The sequence below is a fragment of the Saccostrea echinata genome, unplaced genomic scaffold, assembly GCF_033153115.1.
Source record: "Saccostrea echinata isolate AGI-Se365-2 ecotype Australia unplaced genomic scaffold, CSIRO_AGI_Sech_v1 ptg000084l, whole genome shotgun sequence".
In the NCBI taxonomy this organism is placed as follows: Eukaryota; Metazoa; Mollusca; class Bivalvia; order Ostreida; family Ostreidae; genus Saccostrea; species Saccostrea echinata.
This window is the reverse complement of record NW_026889833.1, coordinates 1-12,444: the sequence shown is the minus strand read 5'-3', so window position 1 is coordinate 12,444 and position 12,444 is coordinate 1. Positions and strand designations below refer to the sequence as shown.

The 12,444-nt window shown below is 31.8% G+C and overlaps 1 protein-coding gene across 1 annotated transcript in view; it reads right to left on the bottom strand.

Annotated features, from left to right (window-relative positions):
- The window catches only part of LOC133176937 (fibropellin-1-like), a 50,528-nt gene extending 43,928 nt beyond the window's left edge, over positions 1-6,600 (bottom strand). The window contains exon 1 of the mRNA XM_061312000.1: positions 6,411-6,600. The gene's annotated coding sequence lies outside the window, so the exon portion shown is untranslated. The remainder of the gene's footprint in view (positions 1-6,410) is intronic.
- Between the last annotated feature and the right edge of the window lie 5,844 nt (positions 6,601-12,444).

The following is a 12,444-nucleotide window of genomic DNA, read 5'->3' as shown; positions in this document are numbered from 1 at the left end:
CTCTTTTTCTCCCTTTTAAACAAGATCGACTCCATACTCTGACGATATGTGTTAAGCAGTAACTGTGAGTTTGATATATGATGCCAAACAAAAGAAATTTTAAAATTACTTGATATATAATACCCGTTAATGACTTACATGTAATTTGATATCTATGTAAAGTACACAAACTTATCTTGGTTTTTTACATTACACCCTTTTTAAATGAAGCTTTTTCCCCAGAATTCCAAAAAGTGTCTTATCTCCCTCTTTTTTTTTTATTAGAAAATAGTGATGTTTCACAGATTTTCGAATAAGAATTTTTTACGCTGATGGTATCATACAGCAGAAATCTAAAACATTTAATAAAAAATTCTAAAGAAGACATTGATTGTCTTCGAAAACAAAACTTAAAAAAAAAAGTAAACTAAAAAAGTTCTTTGTCGTGTCAAGATAAGGATGGTAATTTATTTTGGGAATAACTTGTCCATTTTATGAAATAATACGTTTCGATGTTCATCATTTTCGATAATATTCCACCGAAGATAATCTCCGATTTCAGGAAAACATATAATCTTGTTGCAAATCTCTCAGTTGGCTTCGAATTCCAAACATTTACTTCACAACGGTGGTAAAGAGTTAATCTTGTACATTGAATATAATTGATATACAATAAACCCTTTGAAAATATATAACCAGTAAATTGCCAAATTTCACGGAGATTTTCTTTAAACACACACACACACACACAAACACACACAATAAACGTTCACTTTATAAACAGATTATTCTTTTATCACAGTAGATGAAACACTCATCAGAATTTCTTCTACATAAAGACTTCTTTAGTTCAAGGACAGGAAATTGGGGGGTGATGTGATTTATATATGAATCAATTAATTTCAACTAGTACAGTACGTAGAAAATATTCCAAACTAACACATGTACATGTACATGTGTACACATGGCGACTCTACGAACAAGTGAAGAATAACAACAGAATAATTATAAAATTGTGAATATATTAGGAATGACTCTAATTCTTGGCCAAATTATTCGAGTATAACCTGGTTTGGGTCAGTTTACGCTTTATAATCCGCGAAGCGGATTATAAAACAGCGTAAACTGACCCAAACCAGGTTATACTCGAATAATTTGGCCAAGAATTAGAGTCATTCCTTATAATTTAATTTTAAAATCATTAAATAACTATGGGTGTAAAATTTCGTTGCTTTTTATTAGTTCAAATTTGCCGCTCAATAATACAACCGTTGTAACGGAAGTGATGGGAAGCGAGGGGAGGTAAAAACTGATACATAGGCCTAGCAGCCTTGTTGTTTGTTTACATGTGGTAAGATCGAATTATTGTTTGAAGTTAAAGATACATTTATTAAATCTGGAATTTTCCATGAATCCCGAGGACTGGAAATGAGAGGATTGTATGGATACAGATGATTCAGCTGGTTGTCAGGGGTGTGTGTCCCCATACCAAACCAGGTTATACAGAAATAATTTGTGTTCCTTTTTGGATATTAACCAATCACAGGCTAGAATACAAACAAAATTAAATTATATACATGTATGTTTCGTAAGTCATAACAAATTGGAAACCCAAAGATTGACTTTTTTTCTCAGATGATAATTAGTAGAGGCAAACAATTAAAATTGAAAACTCCATTTTTGAATGAATGCTCTGATGTTCACTAATAGCCTCGTTTCTGAATTTTAAGAATATCTAAGCTCCACCTAGGGTGAGATTTTGAAAAGTTGATGATAAAACGTGAAGCCAAAGAAAAGGGAACTTCAACAAAAAAGGTGTGGGAGGGGCAGCAGTCCTTTTCTGATTACCACACTTAATTAACAATTATTCTTGCAAGGAGCACCTCTTGCGAAATGAAATTATTCGTTTTTATTTTTATGGTTCTGAACACAGGTACTTGTGGATAGGACCCCCCCCCCCCCCTATATTCAACCCCGGGGCTTGTTGGACATCTTTTTTCACAAATTATATTTATTGCACTTATTCATCATGTGTACATCATAATAATTATTCATCAAAATAATCGTTCCACACAAAACTACCCCACTATACATTATAAGAGAGACTATGCCTGACTGCTGATCGGATATTTATGATAGATCAATTTCATACATTCGTCATTCAACCATACAAATCCTTCCAGGTTTGTAAACATTGTCTCTTATAATGTACATGTATAGTGGGGTATTTTTGTGTGGAACGATTATTTTGGGGTTTTCACGATTTCTTCCTATGGTACAAATGGTAGAATGTCCAACAAGCCCCGGGGTTTAATAGGGGGGAGGGGGGGGGGGGGCTCCTGTCCACAAGTATCTGCGGTTCTGAAATACATGTAAAATCTCTAGTTCAAAGGTCTATTTGCGAATTATTGTTCTCGCGATTTGACGTGTAACGGCCATTTCGCGTTATAAAGTACTCGCGTAAAATAAGGAATCTATAGTACTATGAGGAAGAAAAGGATATATACAATATACACCAAGGCAACGTACGTAACAAACTCAGAAATATTTATTAATAACACAGCTGTGACGATGGATATTATGAAACAAATCACTTTACAATGTACGAAACACGCAAAATGCAATATATATACTGCGAATCTGGAATTTAATTTGTACGTATATACATGTATCTATAATTATAGCTTATCGACACTTCAGCATTGTAACACTTTCAGAATATGATTATAACATTGTTATAAATATATAGAGATTAAAAAGTGTACGTAATCATATCTTGTATGATAGCTTCAGATACTAAGGACTTAGGTCAGTATGGTGTTAAATCAAGACTATCTAATGCCATTCTAATATTGTTAAATATTAGTAGAAAATCTATATTAAATGTTATGTGGATCACACCTTGGTATGGAGGCTTGTACCTTCCTAGTTCACAATGTACATGTATCATTTACTTAAATGTAAGCGATTTAACGTGTGCTCTCTGACATTTTGCGAATATTTTGAGGTATGAGGTGTACGTGATGGAAACTGAATCATCAGAATTAACAACATATATTGTGCTAATGAAAATATATAGATTTTTTTTCTGTTTTCTAAAATCACTTCCTGAATGATACACAGAATATGCATGTAGTTGATGCGAATTTCAAGATTAATATAACAAGTATGCAAGCATTTGAGAAATATATACCGCGGGTATATGTGAGTCTTTCCCATATAAGACAAAGGAAATGTATCCAGATTGTCTACAGAAAAAGGTGATTGTATGTTCTTGACTTCTTCTTTAAAACGACACGAAAGTGGATGTACATGTCGGTATCGGGATTACTTTTGACATGATTTCAAATTGAATTCCATGAAAATTCTTCATTTTCTACATTATTACTTTATTTAATTATAACCGTGATAAATTAATTTTAAATTAATTATGACGTTATAATGGATCTAGCACCATAAAGACAGTCTAAACTCATTTCCTAGATTTTGACCTTATTCTAATAGTAAGCTTGCCAGAAAGTATACTTCGAGTAATGTCTAACGTTACATTTCGGTGTTTTGTTTGTTTGTTTGTTTGTTGTTTTTTTTTTGTTTGTTGTTTTTTTTTGTACTCTTATTTTTTAGGCAAGAGAATGCTTTTTCAATTCCGAGTTACATGTATAAATGCACATTATTGTTAGGGTGACAATTATGTATAAATTGTAATACAACAATTTTAAAAGTGAAGTTGTATAAGCATAATATTTTGACAGTTACGTATATATCAATTAAAGCAAAAAGTTATTTAAGCTTTCCGTTAGAAAAAAAATCCACGGATTTAAAATACGTAACAAATGAATAGTTTTTATTTTCTGAAATCACACTCGGTGACTGGAATTAGTGAAACCTGCTGACTAATACGTGACTGGCGTTTGAAGATTGAGCAAGGCGATAAAATATATCCTTAAAGTTTTCCTGAATCAGCAGGGTTTCAAGACCTATTATTATCATTATTTCGCATATATAGTTACACAACTGAGCATTTATGAGTTGGAACTGAGGATCCCATCACAAATAATACGTCCTAATTCATAGCCTTATAAATAGTTTTTCTAAATTACAAGTCATATTAGTAAGAATTTTTGCCTTAAAAAATTATGGATAATTAAATTTTGTTTAAATTTACATGAATTTGAAAGTAGATTTAAGATGCCCTTCCCGTGATGCACAGATAGATAAGTTGTGATTACTTTCTTCTTTTTTAAAGCAAAAACATCTCAGTTTTATCAACTGCCAAAACGTTCCGCCGTGCTAAAACTCATGCAGTCTATAGCTATTAGAAACAAATTAGATGAAATGTTTGGATATTATTTTGTATAGAAATATCGTTAAAATTGAAAGGAAATAAAATTATTAGAGAAAAATTGATTTAAAAAATTAACGAAAATTTCCCATTCTGTAAACATTAACAAGAATTGAATGAATCATTCTGTTCTCTGGTATAAAATGATAGAAAATTGAATACGAGAATTTTTACTTTTAATGACCTTAAAAAAATCTAGGCTGATGATAGAATAGATATAAATTTATATTTTTACTTGCATTATTTAAGTTTGGGAAGCTTAGTTATTCAAGAGTTTTGTAACACCTGTGACAATTTTCCATTGTTATGCTTAATGAAAATAAGCACCTAAGATTGACATAAATATAAACACCTAAAATATGACATGAATAGAAACCCCTGTAAATGACATGAGAATGTACACCGAAATTTTACATATAATGTAAATATGCATGGCCGTAGGACCCGGGGGGGGGGGGGAGGGGGGCAATAATTTTGCCGATATATAGAATACCATTGAAAACAGCTAGTATAAGCTCGTGCTTCCTCAACAATAACGCCTGGTGACCTTTTTTTATAGCTTGTCAAGGAATTTTGGTACTTGATATTCCCCCCCCCCAACTGAAAATGTATGGCTGTGCCCCCTCAAAGTAAAATTGCTTCCAAAGGGCCTGATATGAACACCTAAATATGACATAATATAAATATACACACTAAAATATGACTTAAATATGCTCTAGGCACAATCAACAACTAATAGGCTTTATAAAAGAAAATATTCTTGGAGACAATCTCCTTTTGTGCAATTTTCATTATAGAGAGAAGAAATGGTTTTCGCTTGCATGTACTTTTAAGCACTTAAATTTGAGCATATCTTAATGGAATTTTCAATACTCATCTGGGCATGTTCTTCATGAACATTCTTCCAATCAAAGTTTATCCTTTATTGATTTTGTGGATAAATTCATTGGATAAATTCATCGAAATCTATCTGAGATTTCTAAGTCAAAAGATCTCTTCAATCTTGAAAATGTGTTGTACTTCATTCATAATGCCTCATTTAGTTGATATTTTGATTAACTGATTTCTCAAATACCTCAGCTAATATGTGTATTTAAAATTGAGTAAATTTTAACAAAAGATAAAAAAAAAATGAATTTACAGAAAGAATTCTTAATTCTTCCGAATCACCTTTCAAGCGTTCCAAGAGATTTATCAATTCTGAATGATGTGAAAGAGAAATGTTTTGTTGATGGCGTGGTTAAAATGTCCTTGCCTGACTTGGATCCATGAACATCGTTTGCCAAAAATAGAAACAAAGAGTATAATTGATCGAAACTGGTGGAATTTTTCTTTGGGTACGTGTAAGACTGGAAAAATAATTTTGATTCTTCTTACTGCATGACATTTGAAAGTGAGCAACATTTCTATAAAAAATACATCTGCTATATATCTGCCATTTTTTTACACTATACAATGTACTCCATCTTTTGTGATTGAAATTTATTCATTGTTATGTAATAGTTTAAAAAGAAAATCGGTAATTTGTTTTTACCTCAGATAATGTTTTCAGTTAAAAAAAAAAAAAAAAAAAAAAGAAGGTACATTTATAAAACCAAACATCTCGTAATTCCTTCTCTTCCTTTAAAATTTGGGGTAGGAAGATAAAATAAAACCTGATCGCTGTGATATTTTAAGACTCAGTTTAATAAGTGTTTGGATCATTAAGATTTCACCTGTCTTTCTCTTCCTTTTTCATGTTTTAAATTTTGAATTTACTCCCATCCGATAAATTCAAAATTAGAACATGACACCTTTATCAGTACATGTGGAGACATTTTAAATTGTATATATTATAACACAGATAGCTACACTATTATCCTAACAATAATTTAGGTAAAAGGAAAAACAAGAGTGAACATAAAACAAAACAAAAATCATTAAGGTTTGTTCAACATTCCAATAACTGTCTTTCAGAAAAAATTTTTAGCCCAAGGGAAAAGAATTTAAGTTTGCCATTCAAGTTTTCAAAGAAAATAGATGAGCGTCAATCATGCCTCAACACAAACAATATCTGATAAAAATAAAATAAGATGAAAAATGATCCTACCTGTAACACGTAAAGAATGAAGAAAGAATTGAAGATCTTGTCTTATTTCTGAAGCTTCAGATACTTTTTTCCATTGCAGATTCACTAGTTCTGATATATAGCAGCCGGTAATGTCACTCAATGCCGTGATGACACTCCAGTTCACTCCCCGAAGGCTGATAAGCCAACGTGTCTTGAAAATTCTTCTAGGAAAAAAAATATACATATTACCATTTAACACGAAATGGAGAAAAGCAGGCCAAGATGAAGGTGAAGACGAGTCGTCTGATAATTTTTCACAAACAATATCTGCAGAGTTGGATATTTTTTTGAAACGAAATTGACGTAAGCAAACATTGCACACACCGTTATAATTCGATCGTGATATTAGTTGTCGTTTCTTAATATGGATGTGTTAATATACAGTAAAACACGCTTATAACGAACACGTTTATAATGAATTGACGCTTACAGCGAAGTGATTTCCATTCCCCGTGACTTTAAATGTAAGGTTTATTTTTTCTTTTCATTTGCGTGAGTACATTGTGAAGAAGTTACATATACCTTATGCATATCAAATTCAGGACGTAAATCAAGATTTATCTTTGAATAATGTAACATGCAGAGCCAAGTGTATTCGCAAAGAAGGGGGGAATCTAATAATATTTATGCATTATACAACGCGACGTGCAATTTTCACAGAAATACCCAGTCCAAAATTTAATCAAAATTTAGATTCTACAATATGCTTCGTTATCACTTTACACTAAACAATATACACCCAAAGAAATAGGAATCTAATGATAAATATCTATTATAGGACATTAAATTTCGATCACTATAAAAATATACATAACAGCCCGAATTACAATCATAATTCGGGCTACTACATGTGCAATTCGCGTCGATATCAATTAGCATTGTAACACTGACTTTGGTTTACCAATAATCATTCAAATATTTGTGAAATTCAGTAAAAAGAACTTTAACGGTCAATTTCTTGCTAGCACCGCTCCACAGAACACCTAGTGCTATAGAGGCAAAATGGTTGACTGTCCCTCCTCGGAAAATTAATGAATTGAATAAAAAAAATCATTATCTTTAGATAAACAGTGGTTTCAAAAAATGTTTGGTTGTCCGTAGCGTCGGTCCTATTTTTCAATCAATAACATATGCTACTTCTCTAAGCAAAAGAACATAGCTACACTTGTAATTAACTAGAGGTTAAGAGAATTAAATAGGAGAGAAACAACGGACGTTGCTGAAAACTGAAAAAGGTTACAATATGTTTCTGGTAATCTTTTTAAAATCAAATTAATTTTATTAGTTTCCGATTTTCAGCATATGTGCATATCGAGAAAACATAGTGGTATGTCGACACTTTTTGCCGTGGGTTCAATTTGATATGGAACACCAGGTTCAGGATTCTCAGCCACTGTGCATATATCTAGAAATGTACATGTACGATGATGTTCAAAATTTACGTGTGTAACTAGCTGCAGAACTGTAGCTCTCTGGTTGAGAAAATTCGGACAGACAAACCAGAGAGCTACAAATCCAAGCATTGTTAAAACTTTCGATTTAGTTACGGCGACGCTTTTTTGTCGCACGCTATGGGTATCATGTTCTTGTGTTATACGTGTTCCCCCGCTAAAAGCATGGTATCCGTTTATTAACCACATATTGTACTCCCAATCTTGTTAACTTTATTTACATTTCAACGATCCTTAACAGTCCTATGTGGCCTTGGAATGTCAGTTTCAAATCTTCGCACCCCGACATCCATGTTTGGGTCATACTGTCATGGACCGTTGAAAGATAAACAAAGTATCAAGATTATGAGCAAAATATATGGTTCATTTACAGGTACCATGCTTTTAGAGGGATAACGCATTTAGTAAAGAAAAAAGCTAGTATGCTTTATTTAATCAATGACAACATCTTATGAAATACTAATTGGAAATAAACATTTCTTGAATGCAAATAATTTTTTATAGCTACCCAAATTATCCCCCCACTCCCCGGGTTGGGATAGTTCATAAACCGCGATCTTTTAATTTGTAGTCCATTCCACTCAAACGTTCTAGAATGGCACAATTTTGCCACAACTACATGTAGGATGACTGACATACATGTACGGTTGTTGGTATAGGACACGTTATGATATTTTTATGGTATTGTATCCACGAAATAAATATATGACCATAGATTTCCTGCTCAACGAAGTTGGAAGGGGGATGTACATGTAATACCCTCGGCGTTGTCGTCCCGGGTTAAAATTTTTGGAGCAGATTTCTATGCTCTTTATTAATCAGAACTACATGTTCGTTAATGTTTCAGATTCTGCATTTTCAGCCAATATTTTCCATTAGAATGAGCATAGAGTTCTATTCCCCAGTAACTATATGCATATAAGTCTGGATCAACGTACATGGATGATACACGTTACACTGCTTTAGACGTGCCTCGGATGCTGGATCTGACCATTCCTACATTTTCCATATGTGTCGCCAGATTTTTTTGGAGCAGGTCCATTCCAATGCATCTATAATCCTTTGATGACTAAACTTGCATGGATGATGCATCTAGAGATGCACACTACTGGAACATTCGTTTAGTCTTGCCTTATTTTGCCTTATTTAAAGATAACATTTGTTGAGGAGAGCTATATGAATTTTGATTACCAATATGTACTTTTAAGATATTTCTTGGCCATGAATTAGTCAAATTAATCATACTATGTTCTGTTCTTGAAAGCTACCTTACAAACTAGCAAATGATCATGACAAAAGGTACCATTTCATTCCTTGTGGAAGAGACATTTTAAATTTTACTGATTCAAGCAACTTTTCCGTCTATTAACTAACTGTTGGGAGACTCCTACTGCATCTAGACAATAAACCAGGTGAATTTCAAACTGTGATTTGACATGTAGAGTTTCAAAACACTTAAGCTGACGCGATATAAGTGCTATCTTCGGCATCTTTTTGTTTGTAAAACAAAAGACCATGTATGTAATAAAATTAAGGGAATGCATTTCTTAGAGATCTATCTCGAATGATAATAATAAAATGCAGGTGTTTAAAATCAATTTTATGGCACATTGATTTTATTGAAACTTTTATCTCCAGAAATCTTCCATAACATGGATTAAGGCATTTATTTAACACGTGTCATGGTTGGTTTTTGGACTATAAAGATATTTTTATTTATTGTAAAATTTTGCTTCTTTTTGAATTTTTATTTCATTTTTATAATTTGATTGTTTCTATTACGATATTTTTTTGTATGTTTTCAAAGAAAACTTCAGTTCTATGCAATCGCTCACATTTTCAAATTCAGAATTTACTAAGTAACAAAACCACAGAATTTTTTTTTTTCATATATAGTTTTCTATTGTTTAAATGTGACACGAGCTGTGTCATTTCTACATGTATATGATAAATTTTATGTCATTTTTATTTGTAAATGAAGTTTTGCATATTACTTTTAAATTTAATTGATGCTCCGATGTAATATATATAACTCCTAAACAGACGAAAACATTACACAATTTTTTTAGAACTATTTTATCTGTAGAATGAAATGAACTTAGATATATGTATCCATTTCCAGTAATATTAATTATAATTAATTAATTTTAATTATTTAGTTATGATCAAAGTTATTTCACCAAAATCATAATTAAGAATTAAGAAAGGGGAGACAGTCGTCAAATGGTCTCTTTTTAACTTTTGGACTAATTTTCCTATTAAAAAAAATACCAAAGTGGTCTATTTCATTTATCATGGCGTCGAGAAGAGCTCGAAAGACATAATAGGGATCATCCCCTATCGGTATTTAGACAACTAAAGGTGTCAATCGATGCATCCGCAAAATACATGTAGTAGTTCATATCAATCTCTTTTGAAAATGGTTACGATGAATTTAAAAAACAAAATTACGTCAAGTATATCTAACAAAAGAAAGAGGCCCATAGTATACAAGTAGATAGTTGCTCCGGATGGATTTCAGAGATAGCGATGCGTCGAATTACATGAATAATCGGTTAATGGGATAATCAAGTAAAAAGAAAATAGCCAATAATGCGGTAAAATAATCAAGAAACTACTTTAAAAGTCATACTAGAAAGTAAGAAACATTGAATTTAAAAGTGAAATCTGAAAATATTGTGAAAGCTAAAAATACTAAAAACTATTTCAATTATTCAACATTACATGTTTGAACAGGCGTCCATGTTTGTTTACTTTCGACGGTGCATGGTTAATTTGGACCTAATTCAATACGGACCCTGACATTTCGATGTACATGTAATAACTTTTGAAACTCTTAATTTGAAGAGTTGCTATAGTCTTTTTTTTCAGGTAATTGTCTGCTATTAGATTAGGCACAATACGTTTTACTCCCATTAAAAACAAACTATAATAGGTACTCTTCAAATAGGAGAAACAAAATTTATTACTTCACGGAAGCCATCAGAAAATGTCCTTGTTTTCTTTATTTTTGGATTTATGTATCTACAGAGGCAGCATTGCAGTTTTAATAGTAATATTGAGTAAGTTAAACATTGAAATAACACATTTGAAGCGAACGGCAGTGTCCCCTATAGGTGTATTATCAATAACTAAAACCGGCCAAAGTTGAGTGTTTAAGGAATCACTGTCTTGAGATTCTACAGGCATCAGTCGAAATTAATATCCAGCCAAGTCGAATCTCTGTCGACATTATCGTATAAATTATATATCTCCACCACAATGTACAATCATGTAGATGGGTACATGTATGAAATAATGACAAGATAATGGGCAGCAAGCGCATGGTTTCAGTCAGAATTTTTCCTCCTCTCATGAATTACAAACCAACCAAAAAGTATTGAAATATGTTTTATTTGAACCAGAGACATTACATCTCATATATAGGCATACAAAATATGTACATAAATATTTATACATAAGCTTTGCACAGGATAAGTGTAGTGTATGCTATACAATATACATTACATGTGGCAATTACACAAACAATAGCATTTAATGTATTATCATTTCTTATTGTACACTATTTAAAACATCATTTCTTAATTGATAAGAAAAATACAGAAATTTACCTAGGTTACATAGTTCTTTAGTATTTGTGGAACTCAGTAACTGTACTAATTTAAATACTGATGGTTTTTTAAAATAATAACTCTTGATATAATTAATTCTTAGTTCTTCATATCGAGGACATTTTAATACAAAGTGAAATTCGTCCTCTATCTCGTCTGATATACATATTTCACATTTTCTATCTTTTCTTTCTATGTTACAATACCTTCCCCTCTCTATCTTTAAATCATGCGCTGATAGTCTTACACGGTATTCTATACTTTGAATGTAATGGTTTTCTTAAATACGTCTGTAGTACAACATTATCCACTAAATGTTGATATAAAAAATATTTAGGAGAATTACAAATTCTTGCCATAATATCTTGTTTATAACCGTCATACATTCTTTGAAATACGATGTTCAAAGAATTATTATCAATATAATTGGTATTATACATGTCAGTTAAACCAAGCCTTTGAAATTCCTTCTTAGTGTTTACAATCCATTCATCATTATTTTCCACCATATCTTGATAACATGATTGTAATTATCACTGTTTTTTAATTTCACCCAGTATTTCAAAATTTTCTTTTTCCTTTCTAGTATAAGCGGAAATCTACCTAATTCACAATAAACTGCATCATTACTGGTGCTTTGTCTGACTTTTAAAACTCTTTTACAATAAGTTAAGTGAACATTTTCTATGTCTTGACCCTTGTGAAATCCCCATACTTCAGCTCCATAACTCATTACACTCTTAATATAGGTATCGAATACTGCTAATTGTGTTTCTACGTTAAAATGCAAATCCCTTGTTTTTTCTGTTTACACCATACATAGCTTTTTTACCCTGACATGAAAAATATGCACCGAAAAGAAGGTCGGTCATTTGACCAGGTCAACTTGTTTAGATAACCAGAGCTTGAAATGTGCTTCATCAAAATTCCTACAAATGTTGGCATTAAGCG